This window comes from Corvus hawaiiensis, chromosome 2 (assembly GCF_020740725.1).
Source record: "Corvus hawaiiensis isolate bCorHaw1 chromosome 2, bCorHaw1.pri.cur, whole genome shotgun sequence".
NCBI classification, from domain to species: Eukaryota; Metazoa; Chordata; class Aves; order Passeriformes; family Corvidae; genus Corvus; species Corvus hawaiiensis.
Genome location: NC_063214.1, coordinates 49,069,318 through 49,096,514, shown reverse-complemented (window position 1 = coordinate 49,096,514; position 27,197 = coordinate 49,069,318).

Below are 27,197 nucleotides of genomic sequence, written 5' to 3'. Positions count from 1 at the left end.
GAGATGCTCCGGGCAGCCTGTCTACTCTTCAGAGCCTCCCTCTGCTGTGGGGATGGCAAGAACCAGGGACTTCTCACAGGCAAAAAGCACAAGGTAGCAGCTGTAAGACTACTTTTAAAAGGAGGCCATGGAAAAGGACAGTGCTTCTCATCTAACTATAGCTGGACTCTGAAGCCAGGGCTTCTCCCTCATCCTTCCCCCACAGGGCAGTGAAAGGGCTCTCTGCAGACAGAGAAAAGAGGGGAAGAACTGCTCCTTTTGGAAGACCCTTCACACCCTTCTCCCATGATGTCTCTGTACAAGCAGATTAGTGCAGTTCAACCAACTGTGCTCTTCTCCAGCTTCCCCACCACAATGACCGCTGTGGTGGTGGCCCCAAAACTCGTGGGGAGAGAGGAAGCCCAGCTGCAGGTGGTCCCTGCATTCCTGCAGAGACACTAGTGACAGTTCCAGGAGATGTCCACAAACAAGAATCATTTCACTCCTTCCTTTGTCTCCAGTAACAAGTGACAGGACAAAAGGAAAAAGCCTCAAGTTGCACCAGGAGGGGTTTAGATTTTGATATTAGGGAATATTTCTTCACAAAAAGCATTGCTATCAGAACAGGCTACCTGGGGAAGTGGTAGAGTGACCATCCCTGGTGGTATTTAAAAGACATGTAAATGTGGCACTTAGGGACCTGGTTTAGTGGAGGGCTTGACACTGTTAGGTTTATGGTCGGACTCAATGATCTCAAGGACCTTTTCCAACCTAAATGTGCCTATGACTCTATCCACTGCACTGACACACCTCAGCAGCTCTTGTAAGACGAACAAGAAACATAAGAGATAATTGTACTGGTTTTTGCAAAGATTTGTTTTCTTTTAAGGCATATGTGAACACAGTCCACAAAATAGAGGTTATAAATAGGCAGAATATATGGGAAGTAGTATAACATGGTGTACTCATATTTTAAATCCTGTAGGGTGACCCTGATTGAAGCAACGTACAAAAGAGAGGGCAACAGGGATAGAGAGCAGTTTTCAGAGAATAAGCACTTTCTGCTTCATTAAGGGAAACTGTGGGTCTCTGATGTCTAAAATGAGCCAGCCTTAGGAGTCTTAACAAGGGACAGTCATTCACTATTTTTAACTGTTCAGGAACTGGGACACCCAGCAAAATTACCAAGAACCAGGTTCAAAACAGCAAAAAGAGACTTCTTTCTAAAACAGAGCACAATTCAGCCCAAGGGTTCGTTGCCATAGGATACTGCAGAGGCCAAAAGTATAAATGGATGCAAAAAAAAGATTAGTCAAATTTATGGAATATAGGTCCACTGACGACTATTAAAAACAATGGTCCAGATGCAATGTCTGGCATTAGGAAGTCCCTAAACTGTTGACTGCCAGGATCTGGGGATTATAGGAGGGAAAGGAATGCTCCATAAATGCCTTATTTCTTTTCTTTTCCAAAGTATCTGCCACTGGCCTCTGCTGAAGACAGACACTGGGCTGAACAGATGTGTGTTCACAGCTCACTGCAGTTCCCATGTTTCTCCCAGAACGGGGAACTGAAGTTGCCTCATTTCAAGCTTCTATTTGCTTTCAAGTAAGCTCTTAAGCCACACTCCACTCACAAGTATCTGACTACCTGCCAGTCAGGCATTTAGCAACATCATTAACATTTGTCACTAACACTTGGATTTTCTTTGGTGAAATCTTTTGGAATGGTTTCAGATTCTTTTCTTTGTTAACCCCAGAGACTTTTTTTCTTGCTCTAGATATCAGCTGTCCCTTGTCTCTGACAGAAAACTCTTTCTACCATATTTTCATGATCTCCTGCAAGCTGCAGTTTCCTTGCTCGTATGTTGTCTATTGCCAGAGCTGCACTGATTTTCAGTTATGATTGAAAAAACTGCTCCAAAATTCTGGTGAACTGAATTCACTTTAAAATTAAAATAATTTTGAGCTGCTCTTAGCCTGACTTCTTCAAAGCTTAAAATAAACCACACTGTGACTGAGCTGGTATAACTTGGTACAACCCTGCTTATCTGCTGGGCTCCTTGCATTCCTGTCTGTGAAAACCTGGCTTAGGTCTGCCACATTAGTGTAGGTGGCTCAGAGTATGTCCCACAGACAGATCTGCTGAGGGAATCAGTACAAGAGTTTGCAATTTAGACTGGGATGAAGGCATCAAGATCCATTCTACCTCTGTCTGAGCCCCAAAACCTAGCTGTTAGTTAAGACAGAACTGATTTTCAGTGCATCTATTCTCAGTTCTGATCCTTCCAGAAATACACACGTAATCTGAGACTTCCTCAAAAGCATTGAATATATTAAATTCCATGATTGCACACCAGATTCTACTTTTAACAGTGACAGAACACAGAAAGCACATAACAATAATCTCTAATATGTCAGAATTTCTCCTAGTTAGCAGAGAAATCCAACCAAAAAAAAAGCATAGGTCAGGGGAAGGTATGCCTTTCCAGAGATGCCTCCATTCACCTCAGCACTTAAGCCATGGTGAACATCATTTAGTAAATCCTCCAGATGAAGAGAAACGTGTCATTGAAAGACTCCACCATTCAGGTGCAGTATTTGAGGGTGATTTTTGCAGCTGTTACAGATAAAAAAATGAAGTGAGAAACCTCATGAAGATTTCAGCCCTGGAGGAAGAGCTACATGGAAACAATAGCCCTCAAGCCTGTGAGCAATATTGATACTAAGGGGAATGGTGATTAGAACTGGCTATTTCAGGCTAATTAATTCAGGCACAATGTGCACTAAACCCAGCTCCAGAGTTAAATCATCCGCCCGGAGCTCAGGTATTTCTCCCCAGTGCTTCCCTGCATGAGCAAGGCCAGTGCTGCTCAGCTGTGGGCTTTGAAAATGTTGCCCAAGCTGCAGCAGAAACTAAGTTCAAAACACCACTGTAGGATATTCATAGCTCAAGACACTTCAGTAAAAAGAGTCGTAGCATTAACAATCTTGAAAGCAGAATGACAGAGTCAGCAAAGGAGGCCAATTTATCACACCCTTCCCAGGCACCTTAGGATGGACCAATGGCCCCTCAGGAGGTTACAGCTTCTCTCCACTGACATGGAGTGCCTGCGGGTGAGGTTAGAAATCTCACATATGGATGACTATAGCTGGTGAAACAGATGTAATCCTAACAGCTTAACCCCATTCCCAGTGATGTTAACTGGAGTTACTCAGCTGCTCTCAGTAAAATCCAGATTGGGCATGTGTCTGTTATTTAGTTTATCTCTGACTAAATCCACCAATCTTTCTTTTCTCCCCCAAGAAATGAAACCAAGTTAATATAACAATAATATCCATTGTTCACAGAGTACTAACAACGTGCCCTGCTTGGCTACTGTACAGAATGAGGCTAAGCTTAGAACTTTTCCAAGAAGTTGTGCTGGCAGCACGTACGCTGTTTATATAAAAAAATAAATAAATAATTTTAATGCCCCCAATGGTAAGCTGAAAAAACAACAATCTCTGCCAAGCAAAAGAATGATGAAGTTGATGTAGGAAATCAAGTTAGGGACATTTAAGAGAACATAACAAGTAACAGAAAATACATAAATGAAAAAGTAACTAAAAACATATGATAGCAGAAAGACAATGTCATGTGTGTAACCACAGGGGTGTTTAATCATCTTTTATTATCTTTTATTATTATCTTCTATTATGTACGTATTACAGGTATATATAAATTCTAAGTATTCATCACTCGCTGTTGTACCAGATTTGCAGTAAGTGTGTCTATTTGTGTTCAACAAACTGCAAATGACAGACACAGGAGCTTTGAATAATCTGTTTTCACACTTCTGATGTTTCTCCTGGTTTTCTCCATTAGTACTTTTCTATTTCTGCAGAAGGAGCAATCTCTCATAAAAAACAGCAGTACTTCTGACACCCTTGTTGAGTGACTTTTGTGATGACCCACAAATGCTTTCCAAATAAAGTGTATTGCAGTTGCTGTTAGATGAATATTTGTTCTTCTGAAGAACCTGGTATACTCTGGTCAGAGGCAGAGGAAGGGAATGTAGCAGATCCAGGTTATACCTATGCTAAAACTCCAGTGCATTGGAATTTTAATTCAGATCAGAAGGGTGCTTTCAAATTAGAACTCTTAGTCATTCCCATTTACTGCATTTTGGCCTGCCTGACACAGGCCAGTTGCTGGGGGATCAGATTAACACTGTTCCAAAGTGAGTCACCTTAGAAGATGTATACAGTAGACTCAACACTAACTGTTTAGCTCTAGGGGGCTTGTCCCCTCGCATTGGTTACTAACATAAACACAACACTGCTATACTAAAAACGGGGGGGAAAATGGTTTTGTACTGTGTTTCTGTCTAGCTTCAGGGAAATTATACCTAATCTCTGTCCTAAGACGTAAACACATACGGGCTCCAGGAAGAAGTCCTGGACAGGTAAGTGTGGCTTGATTTTACCTGAACAAAATTAGGTGTGTTGCAAGAGAGTTATTACACAACTATTGCAATCTAGAGCTTTTCTGAGTACTACCTCTCAAATTTATTTTTCACTTAACATGGTATTAAGTGAACTGCTCCTTATGGTGCGCCATCTTCCATTTTCAGTGACTGGAAACTACACGTGTGCTTCAGACCTGGATTGCTGTAATGTCATGACACCATGCAGTACAGTGATTACATCAGCATCTCCCCTTACTGAACAACATCTGGAAAACAGCAACTTCTGCCAGTGTTTGCAAGCAGGTAGATGCAGGGAGGTTAGCTCTCATTTTTGCATGGAGTGTTATAAGGTGCTTTGAATACAGGCAATTTTAACCTGGCCTCACATACTTCTAAACCTGTGGAAACACAAAGATTCTGAGGCTTTCCTCTTCCTTTAGAGCAGCATGGTTTACATGTTCATATCACTGGCGGCAGCATCCTGCCATGTTTTGATTTTCCTTGGCAGAGGGCAAGGGCAGCACGGGTGAGCTCAGTGTAGCAGCTCAGCTACTGCCAGGAGAAGTCCCTGCTCAGCGGAGCACGCCCTTCTCCACACCATGCCATGGCTGTGGTTCCAGCATTTTGTCTCCCACAAAGCCATGTCTGATGCTTTCCTTCTGCAAAACAAACAATAGGTCCTGAAACTTTTCTGGAAGCAATTAAAAGAGCAGATAAGTGGGAGTGATGGCAATAATTTACCTGGTCTTGTGAATGTCTTGATTATACTACAAGTCAAGGCATAGCCCAGAGTGGAAGACCTGCACGTGTGTATGGTAAAGTTTCTGGGAATTAACCGGAGGAGCTACTGACGTAAAATTAGCAGATTTGGCTCTACTCTCATCAGAATAAAGTGTCCCTTTTGGCTTATGCTCACTTTGCACTGTTTAGAGGATGAGACCTTCATTTTCACCTCTTGTAGCAACACAGCATAATGACCGCCCTTCCATGCAAGGAGTAGGATGTTATATTTCTGCATCTTGGAAATTCTTGTATTTGTTTTGTCAACAAGTGAAGAAAGAAAATAAAACATGTTTTGATTCACAGGTATATTTATTTTCACTAAACAAGAATATATAACTTCTTATATCAGTGTCTTATCAAACAAGTTCCTGTCATTGCAGGTATGCACTAAAGGAAAAAAATGTGTTCAGACAAATCTGCATCAAAAGGTTAACAAGATATAAATGATCTTAGGAGAGGTATTCTTCCCCACTGCTACAGAGATTGGCATGAAGGAAAGCAGTTGCTCCCTTTGAAGCACTGCCAGCATAAATAACTCAGAGTAAGAATTTTGGTTTTCATAACAAATGCTGAAATGCAAGAGATCTATGCATTGATGAATATACTGTATGGCTCAGTGGGACTAGACAACTTAGGTAGAGTTTAGCTACAGCATAAACAAAATATCTTCCAAATATTTTTTTTTTTATGTAGTAGGTGTCAATTATGTACAATGATTCCATGATAATAACAATAGAATTCAAAGGCAGATTTTCATCTTTCAAACCCATCCAGACTTTAGACTTCCTCAGCTTTAGGAGGGAAAGATCTCACCTGCAAAAACAATTGTGGAGCACAGAAGCCCAGCTTTTCTCAGCAACCATCTGCACAGATTATTCATTCTCCCATCTCCTGTTTGCTCTGATCTCTCTCTGATTTCCACTTGAGTACCTTTGAAACAATTTTTCTCATTTCTTTTTTTACTCGGAGAGAATGAAGAAAGATAAATCAGGAAACTGTTCGACTTTGCTAGCCTCCCAGAAGATACCAAACATTAACGTGAGAGCAGTTATACAAATTCCTAGGGAAAAAAATAAGACTGTCTTTAATTTTGGCCCAGATGTGGGCTGGAATGCACTGGAGACAGGACACTGCTTGACTGAGAGACACCTTATAGTTGTCATGAGAAGGATCTGGGTGCAAGTTTGTCCCCCCTAACTTAATCTATCTAAATTGAAGACACTTTTTTCTCAAGATGTGCAGGTTTTTGTCCTGAAGTTAATGGAAAGAAATGGGTACCTCCAAAGGAGAATTCACCTTACATATGTTTTAGACACCTGTCTTAAGATGAATTACACCCTGAAGGTATGTATCTGTGTTCACTGACTGCAGCAGGGTTCCCAGTTTATAGGACCAGAGAACCAATCAGTAGGTGACTTACTTTTTGGTGGTATAAGGAATCCAGCCTAGTGATCTGGACACCCTGAGAGCGCCTTTGCTCGCACCTCCCATCTCAACCAAGCACAATGATGGGGAGCTGAAGGGCTGTGCCAGATCTTCTCCAACACCTGCAGCGTATCAGAGAGCAGCTCCTTGTGCTGTGAGCGTGGCTGGTGTCCACCACTACACTGGTCAGAGCTTATCAGCAGAGGCAGCTTTGTGCTGCTGTGATCATATGATTAACACACATCTGTGCTTGCTTACAGGCAGATACAGAGGCACTCAGTTCTGCATCACCTTTAAGGACATAAAAGGGAGTGCAGTGTGTCTGACTCCAGTGGGGCTGGGCTGCAGGGAGGTTAAGGACTGTTTACAGATGTCACTTCTGTGGGTGCTCATGCAAGAGGGAAATGTCCAAAGACTTTTCATTCCTTTCCTACACACAATGACCAGTCAAGAGGTACACAGCTTTATTCATGCTCTTCAGAGATGTCTTTCTTTGAAAAAGGTGTAGGAGACTGTGGTGCTATGTGGAGAATGGTACATGCCCCCAACACAGCCCAGCATAAACTCCTGGTACATGTGAGTATGGCTCTGTCCAGCTCCAGGGAACAGGGCAGTTGTATTTGGATTTCCTCCAGTGCACGTCTCCTAGACATCAAGATAATTTAGCAAGAACATCCCATACCCAAAGATTACAGACCAAACTAAATAAAGCCCCTGTGTGGGTGTGCATAGCCCAAAACACTGCAGAAGCGAGAGGTTTCTGTTGCATTTCTCTGTATGGCTGTATGGGTTGTATGAGTCTGCAAGGCACAAATCTACAGGAAAGGGCAAATATATTTAGAGCTAAATTTCAGAAAGCCCACATAAGGAATTGCACTGTATATCACAGCCCCACAAGCTGTGTCTGGGGAAGGACAAGTATTTGTGCATGTTGTCTTTCAGGAAGAGACAATGGTTGGGGCTGAAGGGAAGAGGTTATGGACAGCACATTCTCCTGAGCCCCAGCTCCTCACAATCTGTACAACCTCCTCCCTGGTGACACTTGCAGTCCTGGCTCTGGAGTGCTCAGAATGAAGCAATTGGTTCCTGCTGGGTGGAGTATGTCCATGTATTCCAACTGCAACACAATGCCCCCATCAAAAGTAAACTTTAGGTCCCGTAAAAAACACTGTCCATTCTCTATTCAATTTTTCACAAACTATCCGTTAGAGTTAGCATGGCTAGGGTAGTGATGAAAAGACACCAGTAGCATCAAGTGCACAGGAGAATAACACAGGACACTTTTTAAAGGCTACGCTAGGATTCTTATTGTTTATACACATAGCAGCACATACAAACTGAATGGTGCCTCTTTTATTCACTTACTTGACTTTCCTGACCTGTGTACTTGTACAACCGCAGCCAAACAGGTGAGTAAAATGTTTGCAGGTTCAGCCCCACCTAGTAAAGCAGGCTACTAAGCATCTATTAAAAGGCTGCACTGGAACTGAAAAAGAAAGTCTGCTGCCAAACACAAATAGCAAAGAAAAAAACATGTTGAAAATAGAAGGAACAAGTTTCTACATGTACTTGTTTTCCTAGGAGTGCACCACTTGTGAATTCATATTTCTTGATGACCACTCTGCTGACAGCTCTTTTGGAAAGGTAAACAGATCATCCTGCTCCAGAACAGGGGTGGGAAATTCTGTCTTTACATTTACTCATTCTTGTTTTTAAAATTTTCAGCTGCTTACTCAGGTCTCAAGTATTTGTAGAGCCAGATGGAGATTGATGGAACACATTTGCTCTAAACAAATTTTAATTGCTGCTTTGATGGGCTTATCAGAGGAGGTCAGGAGAAGTGAAATGAGCTATGACTTGGGTGGTCTCTCTCAACCAAACCTCAAGCGTACAATCCCTCTTATCTCCATTGAAGTGGGGCAAGAAAGATTTACAAGGCAGCCAGGATCTGAACGAGCTGAAGCTTGGAGATCCTGACTGTTGCAAAATGCTTCCTATACCTCAGTGTTAAACAGCAGGTCTTGTGCTATGCTTTGCATTCTCCTCACATAGACAGGTCATGCACTGCCCAAACACTTCCTGCAAGATTTAAGTACCCACAGTAAAGGACCATGGAGCCAGCTGCTGTGAATCAGGGGAGCTCCTCTGTTCTCAGGGGAGCTCTGCAGATAGGCACTACTGAAGACATTGCCTAATGCTGCTCTATCTAGAATGTACTTACTTTGAGTTTAATTTCTGGAAGTTAAGTGGACAACAAAACCCAAGCAACTCACATCCAAGCTGTCTTGTTCATCAGAAGAAACAGTAACTTAGAAGAATGCAAGCATGATGTTTAACGAGGTTTAGCAGATCTGCTCAGGATTGGGATATCACTGGGAGAACCCAGCTCACAGACCACTTCCCTGAGCCTGTTTGCCTGCTCTCATTGTAAACGCACAGAGCTGAATCACTCCCACATTGCTGCACTGTTATTGTGGTACCGGGGCAAAAATATTTGGCAGACATTTCAAAGTAAATGCTTCAGATGGAATGACGGCAGCCGAGGAGCAGAATGCCAAGATTAAGGAAAGTGTGTGCTTTGCTATGCAGGGAAACTTTTTTGGAAGAAATGCTAAAAAGAAGTTTAGTCAAATTTTAGCATAATTGCTATTAACTTTTACTAGAAATAAGGCATCAAAGTGGTCAATACTTGATGCAGTATTTAAAGGATTGTTCAGAATATTAGGCAAATGAATAAAAATTTCCTATCTGAAGAAAATGAGGGGGGTTAATTCATCAATACTATAAAGAATATGCATTCCACTGAGAAATTCTATTCTAGCAATATAAATTTCTCACAAAAAGATTGCGGTGAGGTTCGGTGTATAGAAAAAACAGATATTTTGTGCTATTATACTGTCTCATTTACCTCACCAAATCTTTTTCCATTAGAAGTTACTGTTTTCAAGGACTTTTTATAACTTGGACATCAGAATTGGCCTACAGCTATGACTTGGTAAATAAAAGCTTGGCCTGAGATGCACTTATAATGCCGAAGTTTAAAAAAAAATTATTAGTTTGGACACCTTTGGTTATAGAAGAGTAAGAAAATAAAATTTTTCTGATCTTACAGCATTTAAAAATGGCTTCGGTCTACAAAGGCAAATACATAGGCAATTAGTCCAATTGCTCTAATTCCCTTCAGGATACTAAAAAAATGAATGGTTGAGACACTAGACTTGAAAATTACTTTGCCATATGCAGTGAACACTTTTCATAGAAATTATTAAACTGATCTTTTAATCTGCTTCGCACATACATTTAAGACTTGGACTCAATGATCCTTGTGGGTCACTTCCAACTCAGAATATTTTGTGATTCTGTGGTACAGGGGAACTGCTCACCTGCCTATGCCATCAAGGGTGAATTTGACTTGTGGTGCAGACTGAAATGTGTTTTCTGCTCCTTCAGGAGTCTGCAAAGTGTTTGGAGCCTCTCCAGTGGGCTCTCTGCAGTCTCACATGCATTTGTATGTGTTTTCCATGGCTGCCAGCGCATCCCTCAGCAGCACCCTAGGAAACCTGCTGTTTGCATGTATGGCACAGGGAATAAAAATTCTGTTGCTATATAAATAAATAATGTTGCTAAAAATGTTGCTAAATACAAGCAAAACAAAAGTAAGACCCTCCCCAGGACCCCCAACAAAACACCAGTGTGCTAAAATGTCCCACGCTGTAGTCCATCAGTATATTGAGCTAAGAATATACAATTTCTCCCATAGCTTTTGTTTTGCCGTCTATGTTCACCTGAACTTCTGATAGACCTGTTGTTCCTGCAGAATATCATTGAAGCCTTATCTTTCCTTCCTCATGGCACTAAAAGCCCTGAGTACTCCCAAGGAGACCCCATGCAGTGCTGAGCACTGCCATTGCCATTGTTAACTGTCCTACAGCCACCAAACTGCCATTCATCACAACCCTTTTCTTCTGATTCACCTAGCATAATATTCCTCCATTAATTTTCCCCCGCCTTGAACACTTGTTTATTGCCCCCATACTTCTGCCCAGGTGTTCCCACACAAAAATATGGACACGTGCAGCACATTATGTGTGCACTGCAAATCCAAGGGGAGCAGCAGCGAATGCTTTCCTCATGGTCTGCAAATGCTCAGGAAGTTCAACATCTCTGGTCAAGTCCAACTGGCTGTACATGTGCAAATCTGTATTGCAGAGTGTGCTGTAGATCCAGTGCTTTTTGGAAGCACTGCAAATAATACGGAAGTGCTGTGTCATTGATACATGCATGTACCATGAGTCCATCCAGCTTTTTCTGGAAACTGCGCAGCTCTAACAAATGCCTCACAACCACGTGGTAGAATTTCTCTGTACATGCACATCAAATGGGTCTGAGGTTTCTGGGTATGCAGAAATAGCTATGTCTTGCTTGTAATGCATAGAGAAACTTTAGAAAAACACAGCATATTCTCAAAACGTGGCAGTACACAATAGCCGAGTGAAAAAGAAATGTCTGAGACCCAGCATAGAGAGTAGCCCTCAATCTCCAAAGCCCTGTGTAGCTCCAGTCTTCAGATCTGATTTCTTTTCATCTTTCAGTTGTTACTAATCGTTCTGCCATATTGTCCCCCTCAGACCTCCACACTTATTTGCAGCAGGGCCTCAAGTTGGCCAGGACTTGGAGGCAGAATTGCCCCACTGTTTCTGGAGGGTGAGTGCACCAAGCAATACTGAAAGGATTCCAGTTTCTAAAGCAAGATTTTATTAGAATGCAAACCCTTAAACTAAAACACATCATCTCTTTAAATTGAGTTAGCTCAGAGTAGTGGATAAGGTAGACTGCATGAAATGGTTTGAATATGAATGTCCTTGCTCCCCATCCCACCATTTCCCACACTCCTGCTCTCTAGTTCTGCAATCCTTAGTGGCTTCCTGGGTTTGAAAAACGTTTCCATCTCCTCTGCCTCTCAGATAAAGCCTTCATCTTTTCCGAATCTTACAGGCTGCCTTACAGGTATCTGAAAATCCCAAGATTTATTTTGATTCCATAGAGAAACCCAGAGCTTGAACTTCCTTTTTTTCTCCAAAATGCGTTGCCTTACTCAGTTCTCTGCTCCCCAGTATATCCTGAAGGACTGTCCTTTTTTTTCATGTGTGAGCTAGATGATGCATTTCAGCCAGAGAAAGGCAAGAAGTGGATCTAGAGAATGTTGAAATACAGCAAATAATGTATGTTTTCCAGTCTGAAAAAAGCTCAGTTCAATAACTGAGATGTCCTGATAGCTGTTTTTCTCTCAGACGAAAAGTATGTTAAATCTATTGGGCAGATGATAAAAAGTCAGGTTTATGGGGATTTGTTAAAATTGTTCATCTGGTAAAGTTGCTACAGTTTTAAGTATTGGCCCTTGCTTGAATAAAACAACTACTCAATTAAGGTTAATCGCTTTTGATGGGCTTGAAAATCCTTGTGGATTTTCTGAATGCAACACCAGTGCTGGTTTTTTTCTGGGTCTGCAAATATAGGTGGAATGAAAGCAGTGGACAAACAGGAATAATCATCAGGTCCCAAGATAAGACAGAAAAGTCTGAAAGAGCAAAGGATATGTTCAGGTTGTTCTGAAGGCAAATGATTTAGTCAATGAGTGGAAAAGCCCAGGTGGTAGAAGAGCTTGGTGCATCTCCTTGGGATGGCTGTGTGGGTGGATCTGGAGAAATACTCTCACATAAGCAAACCAGGGCAGGAATGAACTGCACAGGTAGAGTGCAGTTACCTGGCATGTGCCTCTCTGCATTTACACGTGTGGGTCAGTGGAAACTCCTTCCACATTTTGATTGTGGGCTATTCTAAGAGCTCCTCATCAGGAAAAAACACTGCACCTTTACTGGTCCCTGCCCAAAGCTCTGTGTCCTCCCTAGTGTCAGATGTGCCATTATCTATTGTGTTTTCTTTGCCTTTTCTGCTGTCTTTTTCTCCTTGCTCTGAAGAATGTGCCAACTCACAGTTTAAGAGCAATTTTTCAGTCCTAGTAAATGATCCAAAAAGCTATGAGCACCACCAGCAAAGTCCTCTTCTAGGATCAGGCCAGTGCTTAAGCCACTGCCATCATTTGTCCTCCTTACTTAAAGCCACTGTCAAAAGTTCCATCTCTTTTACCAGAGTTGTGGCCAGGTCACTGGAAAGGGAAGGGCAGAGGCAGTGCAAGTTAGTGGTAGCCCTTTGCTTCTAACAGCAACTGGTCAGAGTTACATGGGATGAATCCAACACAAGACATTTTCTTCCAGAGTCCCAATGTGTGGGGTGATTCTTTCTACTTAAATTCATCTGCCTACAAACCCCATCTGGCTTCCCTAGGGATTCCTAGGATTGGTTTCTGAAGGTTTTTGCCATATTTGGTCTCCTGTCCCTGTGCCATAGTCTTTTGATAGAGGGATCCTCTTTATCTGTAAGGTTCCTGCTTTTCCTGTCATATCCTTAGCACCATCCTCTTGACACTGGCTTAGCATAGTCTTGGGTTTGATGTTAGAGATATAAAGTGTAGGATTGGGTTGAGAGGGGGCCATAAAGTTGATCAGAAGGCTGGAGCACCTCTCCTATGAAGACAGGCTGAGAGAGCTGGCGTTCATACTGGAGAAGAAAAGGCTCCAAGCAGACCTTATTCCAGCCTTCCAGTGCCCACAACAAAGATGGGGACAGACTTTTTAGCCTACCACTGTTGTGATAGGACAAGATGTAATGATTTCAAACTAGAAAAACATCCATTTAGATTAGATATAAGGAAGAAGATTTTTGTAAGGAGGGTGGTGAAACACTGGAACAAGTTGCCTGGAGAGGTGGTGAATGCCCCATCCCTGCAAACATTCAAGTTCAGGTTGGAAGTGGCTCTGAGCAACCTAATGTAGTTGAAGATGTCCCTGCTCACTGCAGGGGGGCTGGACTAGGTGATATTTAAAGGTCCCTTCCAACACAAACTATCCTATGATCTTATGAAAAGGGAACAATATAAAAAGCTGTATCTGTCATTTACTAGAGTGAGTAGAACTCACTAGAAACTTGTTGAACTGACCTGGAATTTTTCTCTTCTTGCAAAGCAACATTTTCATTTAAAAAGTGCTAGAGCTCAAGTAATCCCAGCAATAAAATTATTGCTATTGAATGCCATTGCAGCTTTTGAAACAAGAAAACTTCTTTCTGTGTTCACTGCAAACAATTAAGAGACCATCAAGTTTAAAAGGTTGTTGGCTCTGCTTAACATTTGCTAAGCACAGTTTAGACTGTTTTATCCATTTATACTGCCTCACTTGTCTCCTTCATGTGTCTTATATAACAATTTCCAAAGTCAGAAACAAAAATAAAATTAGAAAAAGGCATCAGCTAAGATGAAATGACACAAGTTTAAAACTCTTAGCAGCCGTAGAACCTGGCAACAAAGAACAAAGAGGTTTAAAAATCATCACATGTTATAATGTTAAAATTTAACACATTAAATATAGATTTCGCTGCTGATTACATTGTTACGCATTCCATTGTTCCCATGCCATTGGCCTTCAGGACTTTATTACTTATGTAATTCCAAGATCTGACACAGCTAACGTGAAATGCATCTGATCTCAATGAATGGCATCAGATGAAAAAAAGTGGATTTCAGGAGGAAGAAGTATCATATTAATTTTACTGCGAGTCCATTGATTGGTGACAGATGTTACCATTCTCATTTAATTATTCTTGATTCATTTGCCAAATAAACATATAGATAGATGTCAAAGTATTTGAAGTCATCCAGATAAAAAGTTCAATCAAACAAGTCATCTTTATTCTTTTTCATTCTTTTTTTTGTCTTCCAGATTTTCCATATTAAGGGAAGCCTGGTTCAGAGTGACGTCCAGAGTCCTACCTTTATACATTAAAGCTCTCAAACAATGCAGCATATGATTATTAATCAAGGTCTAGGAAAGCACAGGGCTGTGAGAAGAGAAGGTGGCATTCAGTAGAAAGTGTTCTATACTGAGTGGTGGCTCAAAACTCCAGCATGGTGCTGTATCAACAGAAGCACCTCAAAGGATGTTTCATGACCACTGTGTATTCAGAGCTACAGATATGAACATAGTTAATAGACATCATTTAAAATCCACATCAAAATCCCAAGGAACTGGCAATTTAAAATAAGTAAATAAAACTTGACCATTTTTTTTACTCAGCCTGAAATATGAGCACACACTTTACATCTTTTGGATGAAGTCCTGATAAAGAACAAGAATGTGTCTCACAGCCTACCCAGGCCACTAAAGAGAAACCTCTATCCTACAAGTATCCAGATAACAGGCTGTAATCCTTTTGAAAAAAAAATAAAGAAAAAGTTTATTGTCATATTTTTCCTGTTTATTTTAAAGTGTTAGCATTGGGTTTTTTAATTTAAAAACCTAGTACATAATTTTCTTGATTTTCTTACATGTTATTTTTATGGGAAATCTATTTTACCATACTTTTCATTATAAATGAGTGAAATTGCTATCAAAAAAGGAGAGTTTCTTTTGCTTACTCTCTAAAAGTGTAGCAACATATGTACCTGAATATTAGAGATTCAGTGTTTTGGAAGCATGATACACAGATAAGGAAAATCTTATTGAAAGGAAACTATATGTAGATGACTTTTTCACATGATTCAGAAGATGTTTAGGTAATTTTAAAAAATAAACTGCTTCAAATAAACAAGTTAATTCCTCCAGATCCTTGGAAACTCAACAACATTTTGCTGTGGTCCACGGGTGTCTGGCATGTCTCAGGCATTTGAGGCACTCCGAAAGAGACTGATCTGATCTTGGAGGGAGATAAGCAAGTATAGGTGTTCAACACAGATGTGCAGAGTGTCAGCTCGAAAATGATCTTCCCTCACCATTAACTTTGTTGTCAGCTGTCTATATTCATTAGTATATCTGTTTTCCAGCTTATTCTCTCCTTTATTTGTGCTTGGCACTGGAAGGAAACTTTTACTGATCTGTGTGGTTTGGATTTAAGAACAAAATTGCTCATGTGGCAGAGCTCAGGTCTCTGAAAGGCAGTGGCTGCGGCAGAGAGCCCTTATGGCCCACTGACTGTGGGGAGCCTCTCTGTGGGACAGGAAGAGCCTGTGTGACCCCCCAGCTCCAAAGCTGCTGATCTGGAACCTGGCTCCTGGAGAGAATGAGGGGCTGCTCTACAGCCAGGCACACCTCAGCCACTGCAGCAACAACCCAAACAAGATACAGGAGCCTTCAAACTGCACAAGAACACGAATGCTGTAATAACTCCTATTCCATTTCAAGACATTCTGATGGATTTTCACAATGTGTTGGTGAGCCCTGTTAGCTCTGAGCTCTTCTGTCCATTTCTCCTTGGAGCAGCCTGTGCAAGCAGTGAGTGGCCAGGCAGTGCTTCAAGGGATGCTGGATCTGGACCCATAAAGACTTCAGTGAAACTGTTGGATTCCATGGCTGGTGCTTATCAAGTATAATATTTTACTCTGTATGGTCCTGCTGTCCACCTGAAAACCATCTAGCAGGGTAGACTGAAATTTCCCAAAATGGGGCCTCAGATCCTTGTTATGCTCCTGTTCTAAATAACTTCTTCAAGCTGTTCTGTGGACTTTGTGTTCCTGGGTTTCCTTTGATGTGGTACACTGTAATTTGTACTACACTGCTTGTCTTTTTAAATATGATGCTTAATCATGTTTCATTCTGAGAGTCTTGATGTAGTTATAGATCAACAAATTGGGTGCAGATTTTTTTTTGCGGATTGGCTTCTAAAGATGTCTCCATATAATGTAGCAGGTGAACTTTGTGTTATTACATAAAATATTTCCATGTACAGATAAAACTTTGGAAAAGACATTTGTCTTTGGAACAACCTCTACAGAAATGCATTTTTTTGTTCTGCTAAAACATCAGCAACTGAGGAGCATAGCACATCACTTGACATTCTTGGAGCTGACTTTGCCTTGCACAGTGTATTTCTGTTGCTGAAAGATACAGTTCTATACCTCCAGACCCCCTATTTCTGTAATTAAGGAATTCAGCCTTCTTAATAGGTTCCCATGTTTTTGTGCTGAAGGGAATGCAACTAAATTAACCATTTCAGGTTTCGGTCTTAAAGCAAAGAAAACCTGGAAGGGGAAAACAAAGGATGAAAAGTACCTACACATCTCTGGACTCCTGGGACAGCAGACGGGAAGGATCATGAAAAGAATATGTCTCTGCTATCCAACTATAGCATGTATCAGCTAGAGACCAGAACTGCTCTGGGAAGGTGCCTCTTGGGTACTAGCTAAGCTTGTTCTTAAATTCTCCTCAGAGAATTCCTCCTATAGCTGAGAGGGGATAAGTGCTCATTTTTACTTGTCATAGCATAGCCTCTCTCCTGAACAGAGGATCAGTGTGGAAGGAGAGGGAGAGCTGGTTCTGCCTCCCACCATCCACTCCTGGCCCCTCCACTGAAGGAGTACAAAAAAGTGATTAAGTGCCCCTGTGTAAGGGTGTTAGCACCAGACTCTCTTCCTAGCCTGGAAAATAGCTGTTACTCAGTTCTTGTTGCATTTTTCCTGGTGCACATGCACTACATAAGAAGCTCTGTGCTTCTTCACTGTCTTGCAGAGTGAACCAACTATTTCCCTCCAAAACAAATCCTGTGCCCAGGTCTGGGGACAGTTCAGTCCAACAGCTGCTCCAGAAGCAGTACGTGTGAGCCTGTCCCAGCTTCAGCCCTCTGCCTTTTACAGTCCTTCAGCACCATGTCAGCAGGCTTCCCATCTTCATGTCCCAGAACATGAAACACCTCCCCTCAAGTTTCTGGTGTGAAAGAATCACTGAGCTGAAACACAACTTTGATATATTTGCAGGCATGATGAGCTAAATAATTCTATCTTAGGACTATGGGGACATCATACTGGCTACACAAAAGGCGATGTAAGGGAATGTCCTATGTAGTAGAGATGTAGAATGAGACCAGGTTTTATTTTCAGTTTTCTTTAAATAAGTTCTGTATTAATTGCAGTGTGCCTGCTGAGCTGAACATCTAAACACCCCTCTCCTTGTAGCCACCTGAAACGTACACAGTGTCCCAAGTGCTTCTCTGGCTAACCATACCCAGCAGCCTTGCTCAAAGCATACCTAGCATCACTCCAAAGCAATAAATTCAGTGCAAGACATGTCAGCCACTCACAGGTCATCATAACATTGCTGTGGTCTTCGCATCGTAGCTAATGGCTAGAGCAATCATGCAGGGAGAGACTGAGATCAAAATTCCTCTTGGCCTGGGGTTGAAGGCTAGTCTTCCAAAAAGAGTGACATAAAATATACAATAGGGCACCTTCCATCTCTCATTCCTTTTACTAAGTAGTAACTGGATGAAAAAGAGAAGTCTGAGTACAGACCCTAAACTTGTCTGTCTGCCTGAATTCCTACTGCATTACGGTATCATGCTCCCTCATCATTGTGCTTCCTCTAGCTTCATGAATATTGATAATGCCTAGGCATCAAATCTTAGGACTTCTCATTTGACAAACTAGCATGAACTTCCAGGGGATAAGTGAGGGAATGAAGTCCAGACTGGTATTTTTGACTCAAGTACCCAACAGCCAGCAATTTTGAATTTCAGGCTCTTAAAAGCTTTTTGAAATCTCTTTGTGTAGTCTTAGGGAAATAAGGAGGGCACAGTTTCTGTATTTCCTTCCCTGAATATAAAGATTGCGTTTATGCATGGCTCCGGTGTGAAATACAGCAGGCAGGAGGAGAGAGAGGAGAGCATCTGTGACCCTGGCTGCTATTTCAGTATAGCCTGGTGCCAGAAGACCTCTTGGGCCCAAATTAATCCATGGGTTAGTTGGTTTTTTTTTCTTAAGAGAATAATTGCATTCATGTATGTCTTTTCCTGTAGATGCGAAAGAAGACCAAATTCAGTTTTAAAGTTTGGTTGCACATTATTCCTGGTGTCGTTCTAAGAAAAACAAAGACGGTCTGTGAGATGGACGGTGATTCAGTTAATAGAGATCAGCATGAACTGCTCACTAATGGATAAAACACTTGAATTCACAGGCATCCTCAGTTGCTAATGGAACCTGAAAGTTTTCAGGAAGATGTTGCAGTTCCATTTGGCGTGACACACACCCTCCTCGTGCTGACAGCTCTGTAAAGTTACATTTTTTAAAACATATTTTCTTAATGCATTTTTTGGCTAACGGAGTTTTCCCCATTACCTCTGAAACACTTTAGTCCAATTCACATTAACCAGCTTACTGAGATACCAACAACATTCTTTTTATGCAGGATCAATTGACCAGACTTCCAAAACCGCTGGTATTTAAAGAAAGTTCAAGCCCTTTCCTGACTGCTGTAGGGCTCTGAATTTCTCATTTATCTCACTCATTCTGTCGTCTATGCACAGAGTAAGAAAATAACTTTAATATTTCCCCAAATGACTTACTCTCTTTTCTTCTGATAGAGCTGATGGTATCTATAGAGAGTAAGGAGCAGTGGCTCCTGAGCTGAAAACCAAGGGAACATAGGCAGTCCTCAGTATTTTGCAAAATTTCTTTCCATGGTGTGAACTTTTCAAATGAATAGACCATGAAAGTTTAATTTAAACAAACTTTAAGCTGAAGTGCTGACTGCCTTACGGCAGATTACCAGTGGCGCTCTCCCTTTTAAGTCTTTGTTACAGATGCAACCAAGAGATCATTTCCAGGTCTCACAAAGATTGTGGCAGATCTGGGGAGAGTATTTCTAGGCAAAGATATCCCAAAAGCCACAGGTTAATGTAAAATTACAGGGATATAGAAGAAAATCCAAACAGATTGCATGGGGATGGAGTCCTGAAATGATAGATGTGAGATGGTTTATGTACATATACCATTTACAATGTGGAAAAAGTTTCTTTCAGACCTTTTAGAGAAATTTTGACAGAGTATCAGAATGTTTCATTACAATATCCAGCACTGGCAGAACCAATTCTCTTTGTGCTTTCTTTTCCTGTAATCTAGTTTAATATGTTGTATTTCTCTAAGAATTTCTGATACAAATTTTTCTAATTATATTGAAGCTGCATTTTAAATTTAATGTTTTATTTCATTCATTTTAGTTGTTTTATGTCATAATCAATGCATTTTATTGAGAAAATACAAGAAGATTATTACCTATGTGGAGAATTATCATTATTTTCCACAAAATCAAAATTACATCAAAATTTGATTATTTCTAAATCATCTGTAAAAAGTAATCCCTGGCTTCTATGGATCTCTTTGTTCCGTGTGGATTCTACATTATCCGTCATGCAGGGTTGCAAGGTGTGTGATCTAGCAATGGAAAGACACTGCAATATCAATCCACCTGTGATTATATTCAACCAGTATCTCCAACATAACACAACATTATAATTTTGTGATTATCTGGTCACCACAAAACAAATTTAAGTGATGCATGAGTCATGGTAGTGGATTTTGCTATGGAATTATCGAAAATGTTGGGCTGAATTTTTCTCAGGGAACTCTTTTAATATTTCTCTGAAAGACCCTAGCAGAAGGTTCTCTAAGTGTACCTTTTTCTGGCTTAATGTATAATATATTTGTACTAATGGAGATCTATAGACTACAGAGGATGTGTCCCTCATGTAGATCATCTTGAGATTAGAGCAAATCATGCTTCTTATTCCCAGCAATCTCATATATGTATCTATAACCAAATTGTTGTGCCAGATTGACACAGGTGACTGCTAAATTCTATCATATTGATGCCAAATGCCAACAAAGTGCATGGTGCTGTTCTGGACGGAGGGGAAGCTCTTCTTGTGGTCAGACTGAATATCCAGCTCAAATAGAATAGTTCAAGAGGACAGACACAGCCCTTTTGTCTCTGCTGTGCTGCTTTGAAATAAAGATACAGACATGAGATCTCAAGGCCAGGTTGGATAGAGCCCTGGACAACCTGATCTTGTGGGTGGCATCCCTGCCTATGGCAAGGGGGTTGGAACTTGATGGTCTTTAAGCTCCATTACTATCTAAACCATTCCATCATTCTATGATTCTCTGATGAAGGAAGAATAAAAAGTTGGGCATATTTGTGTTTTTCCTCTGCAATGTATAATTTCCTTCCTGAGGCTCAAGGTTCAAGATAATTTTTATATTTCCATAATGATTATTTGACAGTTTGGGTCAAATAATCCTACACAAATCCTACACCCCTACACGAAAATTTTTCTTTGTTCTAAGGTTATACAGTGCCATGGAGATCTTAACAGCTGGGAAAATCCTCCATTCCTCATCCCACTGTCTCAACAATGTAAGGGAGCAGGAGCCCCTCTCCACAGCTGGCTTCGTTTGGCTTTCTGCTGCCAGTTTTGACTGGAGTTACAGCCACATGGACTCAAACCAAGGAGCAGCGTCCCTGACCTCTTACCTCTTAGGCTGCATTTTGCTCTAATATTCAGCTGCAAATCCTAACATTTTTCACCTGTTTTTTGTGGAATTTTGGCTATTGTTGCCAACCACTAAATTAGTCCACAGCAGGAGAGAACAATTAGTGCTGATGGTGGCACCAGTGCAAGGCCCAACACAGCCACGCTTGTCCCATGTGGACTTTGTCCTAGCAGGAATAATGAGAGGACCCTTTTGCTGACAGCCTGGTAGCACAGCATGTCTGCACCAGGGTCAGGTCCTGAGCAGATCATCCCTCTCTTCCCCAGATTTAGCAGCACCTACTGACTCACACAGACCCCAAACAGCACAGGAGGACATTCAGTACGTGGCCCACAAAGCTGTCTCCCTGCAGCAAAGGGTGGTAACCAAGAATGTTTTTCAAAAAATGTAATTGAACATAGAAAACATCTGTGCCTCTCTTCTGTCCAGGTTTATTTTTCCAATACTTCACATACCACAAATAGTTCAGTATGACTCCTCCATTAGAATAGAAGAAAAGAAAAATAAAAACATGTAATACTTAATTAAAAAGAATATTTTTAGTGACATGACAAATTTTATCAAATAGTCTGTATCCCCAACCCCCATTCCCCCTTCCACTTTCCCTGCCTCATCTTTCTGTTTCCCTCTCTTTTCAAAGAGCACTTTGCTATCCTTTAGGGCTGCTGAGCCTGTCAGCCTCTTACTGCTTCTGGGATGTTTGGCTGCCCTCAAAGCATCATATGACTTCAGTTAGCTTGGGGGGCTCCAGCTGTGCTCTTAAATGTCATGGACAGAGGTAACAAAAGGGGAGAGGGTTAAGAGACTGAAATATGTTATTAGACATTTCTTTTAAATCCTCTTGCAGGAGATGTAAATCACATGCTTGGCAGGCAGATTTGGGGATGTCACATGGGGGTTTGTTTGGTTTTTGGTTGATTATATCCCCAAACATTTGCTATTTCTTACATTTTTTTCCTTTATTTGTCTTACTCATTCCTCATTTATTTCTATTTAAGTCCAAGAGGTCAGAACCTAGGAAAAAAATTTTGACAGTTCCTGCAGCTGATACAAGAGCTTTCTCGTCCAAGCTATTTGGGAACCTGTTTGGGATTGCTCACCATTAAAATATATCCTGGCCCTTTTCTCTGTTGGCCCATGAAGTACGGCTCCTTGCCCCTGATTGACACAAAACACTACTCAGGGCAAGTTGCCAGTCTACAAAGCACCTCAGCACACAATTATCTTGAAATAAATTCAGACATCTGACAGAACTTAAAACCAGAGTACCTAAATTAACCTGAAATTAAGTTCACTAATTAACCTTGGTGGTATGAGCAAGGAGATCAAGGCATTGCCTCCTGATGACATTCCTCACTTGTTTACTTGTAAGAGTGAAATGGGGATTCACCATTTATTAAGTTAAAGAGTACTTACAAACTACCTGGTATATACTTTCCTCAGGGCTACTTGCTCCTGCAGAATTGGTTCCCTCTGAATAGAGAGAAAATGGGAATTCCCCCAGTTTTCAGAAAAATAACAGTGAGGAGAAGTTCCTTAGATGTGGAGAAGGGAAAAGGACTGGCCATTAAGTAAATGTTACTGAAATTAAACAACCAGAGCAAAAATGGAAGGTTTTGTATCCTTCTCCTCCCAGGGCTTCTCCAAAACTGACACTGCTACCTGGGAAGATATGACAAGCATGTGACCCCTTTCTTGCACAAGTCCCCCATCCCAATGAAAAGCTAAGGAATCGGAAAAGGAAGAGGTATTTTCTGCACATCTTTCAGTCAAGCAGGAAAAACTGATGCAGGTGTTTTTTAGGGGGAAGCTCAGAGTATTGTGGAGACATCAGCTGTTCCATTCTCAGCTTCCCTTGACCTGAGTGCACCTCACTGTCCCCAGGCAGTGCCATCATCACAGCAGGGAGAACAAGAGGATGTCTAGGTCATCTTTTCATCTAGATGACGAGATGACCTCCAGAGGTCCATTCCAGCCTTAGCTATTCTGTGAGCATTGGCCATGTGTCTGAAGCCTCTTTCCTCCTCTGGGACACTGTAGCAGGCTGATGGTCACTGTGACTTCAAGGTTTTACTACCTTGATGCCCAACAGAAGACACAAACTTCCTATGCTCTGTCAAGGGAAACACTGGTTTTCATACACTAGATACCCTTGGGGGGAAAAATCAACCGATGGTGAGCAAAAGTTGAAGCTTTTTCAACAAAAGCTCTATTTCTTTCTTTTAGAAACTGTGAAGTTCTTAGAAAATGTAAAGCTAGGATGAAGCTGAAGAAAGGTTTTCATGAAGATTTTCTTTGATGAGTTTGCCATTAAAAGAAGTAGCGTTTGCCATCTGGCTCCAATTATGCTTCAGTCACATTGTGCTGAAATGGTAAGGAAAGGTATGGGGAAAAAGTATCTTTTTACAAGTTTATGGATAGATGAGAAAAACATTTGGGCTTTTATCAAGAAATTAATACAGCTGTGCTGATGGAAAATTTCACAGCATCTGTGCTTGTGATCGCTGAAGATTTTGTCTAATAATTTTGTTAAATATAAACTAATTTCAATTCCCTAGGCTGTTAGGGAGTACACCATAGCACATTCAACTGCAGTCAGTAGCTTTGCATGCCTTATCTCAGCTTCTAATATTAGGTTCCCAGGTGATTGATAGGCTCTTCTACTTCTTTGAGCCTTTCTGGACATGATTTTCCTATGTCAACTGTTTAAACTGGATGTTGATGTGAGATTTGAAAATGTACTTTTATTTAGTTTAGTGTCTGTGGGCTAATAAGTGTGGCTTGGAGAGTGAGAGTGGAAGAATGGAGAATGATTTATGCACATGCACAATCCTGAGATCATCCCACCCATATTTATTTGAATACAAACAACAAGGTTCTGGTCTCACTGCAGCTATAGAGCTGTTTATCGCTGACTTCAAAAGAGTAGGACAGGAAACTTCATACACAGAAATTCCCAAATTACTGCAGCCATTCTGCTGCTACAGCAATGGCTCAAGAAGCCTGGCTAAAAACTTTCTAATTTTTGCAAGTAGATTTCAGCAAACTTGCAAAAAACTATTCCACACCACAAAAGGGAACATGTTAGCTGTCACTATTGTATTATCTTTATTCATAACTGTTGTTATGTATGTAATGAAATTAGAAAGACAGCACATGTGTTCACCACCTGAGCAGATGAAAACATCATTGTGAATGGGTGAGATGTTAAAATATGTTCCTCCACAGTTCCAAGGTGCAGTCATGCATCTGTTAAATATTTACTTTTATAAAACTAACTTAGAAGTCATTTGAGTTTCTGAGACCAGGAAAGTGTCTCTACAAACAGAACATTGCAAAATGGATGAGTTTGTCTAAGAAAATAAGACTTGAAATCTTGGGAAAATAAACTACTCTCCTTTTAGCAATTGTTTTTGAAATTGAGCTGATTTCATAAGCTCAGGGGAGCTTTGTTATAGCACATAAAGAGAAACTTGAAAAACAAGCAAGGATTTAATGTAACACCTGAAATATTCAAGGCTCTGTTGCATAAGTGTTTGCTGTCTCTCTCACCCTGGATTTCTGTCTCTTTCCATACCACTCTCCTGTCATAAGATGAACCAAAGACGAGAGAGCAACGAAACATAGAAACAAAAGTACATTAACTTCTTAGTTTCCTTCTCATGTAACCTCAAAAAGAAATTTTTTCTCCCCTATCACTCCAGCATCAGAAAGAACAAAACAAAACTTGCGTCTGCTAATGTTTGATGGCTCAGAGAAGGGAAACTTAATAGAAGACTGGCTGGGATATATTCCCAGGCTCAATAACATGGTTATACCAGCTAGGGACAATTGTCATTTCTTATTTGATGCAGTAGAGTCATGGCACAAGCAGATCATCTAGCCAAACATATTTAAGTCTGTTAATACAGCAAGTTTAGTGCAAACCCACTAGCATTGGTGTAAGCAGGTGATTTATACTAGTGGAAATTGTTCCCTTACCTGTAAAAATCTCATCTCCACACACACAAATAAGCTCAGGGAAGGGTGACAAGCAGGGTAGCCCAAACACCCCTTTTCAGGGACATGAGCACCAACCCAGCTGCTCCCAGGGCTGTCCTGGGGGACCCTCAGCCCCACTGGCAAGGGAACACTCCAGACTGGATCTCTGAAGCATGTTTTGGACTGAGGAGGGTCACTGCCTGTGTAGTTGTGAGATTTATTATGGGATCCAGACAAAGGGTTTTGGGGTGTAGATGATTTGTTATGAGATGGTTAGGGGAGAAAACAAAGGCAGGAAGGAGAATCAAGGTAATTTTAGGGATGGCCAAGCTTGTGGAAAAAAAAAAAAAGGCTTAAGCGTATTAAAAAAGCTCATTGTGTGTAATTAGTTTGCTGGTCAGTACACATGCCTGGCCATGCCCTGTACCTCATCAACACAGTTTATCCTATTCGATTCCTTTCTACATTTTCCTGGGTGAGGAACTGTCTCTTCTGTATGCATTTGTGTGCATGAGGACCTGAGTGTAGCCACAGTCTCAAAGACTCCTGTATTCATGGTACAGCGCCTGGGACAGCTGCAGGTGTGCACACAAGCACCCTGCAGGTGCCAGTGAAGATCAAGTGGTATGAGCTGTCAAGTAGGTAAGGGGGCCTGGGAGCCAGAGAGCTGTGTCTCTGGGGTGAGAAACCTGGAGGAGGTGGCCGCTGGTAGGTCCAAGGAGGTCTCAGACATCTGCTGAAACCACTAAGGGATTTGGTGGTTTACTCAGATGCATGTGTGTTGGTGGGTACAAGGAGGTCTTTACTAGCAAAAGGAGTGGAATTGTGCCTCCAGAGAATCATATGTCCAGTTTTCAGCTTCTGGAAAGCCTGGGCTCGAGGGACAGCTACAGGGCAATCTGTGTGTCTGAGCCCAGCTGCTGCAGGGATCTACAGTGTGCATACATACGTATAAATTTTCCCTCTAACAGACTTCCACCCTGCTCAGTCAGAGAGGGGAGCAAGATGAGGCCAGTGGCACTGCTTGTGTTCATGTGAGTCCTCTGTGTGTCTGTCTGTGATCTGCTTGGGCAATCCTGCACGTGCATACGTTTGTGGTGTATAAGCATGCTCTGTGTGCAAGTGCCTACTGTGAATACAGGCTCAGGCTCATGACAGGTTGGACTCAAGGGCATGGAGCTGCAGAGGCCTCACCCTTGTCAAGCTAAAGTTTTGAACATCTCCCTAGCAGTATTCAGTTTAAAAAGCAGACTAAAATATATTATTGCATCGTGGTTTAAATTGGTGCTACTCATTTTCTTGGGATGGTTTCAACAAGTGACCATCTATCACTGGAAATCTCCTCTGTAGTCAAGACCGGACATGGTCTGTGCTCTTGAAGGAGTCTCTTACATTTTCCATGTCCAGGAAAACCAAACTGAGAAAATCCTCTCTCAGACTAATTGCCTCAGACATAGTTAATATGTTCAGAATGATTTAAAGTCTTCAGCTGGAAGGGGATAAGTAGATGTTTCCAGTGCACTGTGGCTGTATGATAGGCAAAAGAAGCAAGGCTTTTCCTGCAAGATACAGATACTTGCAGAAGCAGGGATTGATTTCTTTTATGCATACTGCACAAAACACTATCTGGTGTGAAAATGTGAGCTATGTGTGGCAAACATCTGTAGAGAATTTCCAAGTGAGACCTGGTTGTATCTGAGTTGTAGTTGAGAGTTAAGAAAAAAACAGCTGAAAGTGGGGTCTTCTCCTTAGGCTATAATATTAACATTTAAATTCATTCTTCCCTTGCCCAAAAGTTATGTGGAACTTTGATGATTATGCTTTTCCTTTGCCTGCAATTAGTTTCGTTTATAACTGTAAAGAAGTTCACTCAGAAGAATTTTAGAGGTTACATTTGTGGTCTCTCCAACCATCTCTCTGCCTCAGGACTTATGGGAGGAAGTAACACTGCGATGACCCTGAGGTACCAAACCCAGCAATCAGCCTCCCTTTCTTTCTGTGCTCCTGAGATCCACAGCTCATCTTGCACAGACATGTCCAGACTGCTCTGCAGAGCCTTCCTGTCCTCCAGCTGATCAACATTCCCACCTAGTTTGACGTTGCCAGCAAACTGACTGAGGGTGTACCTGATCCCCTTGTCCACATCAT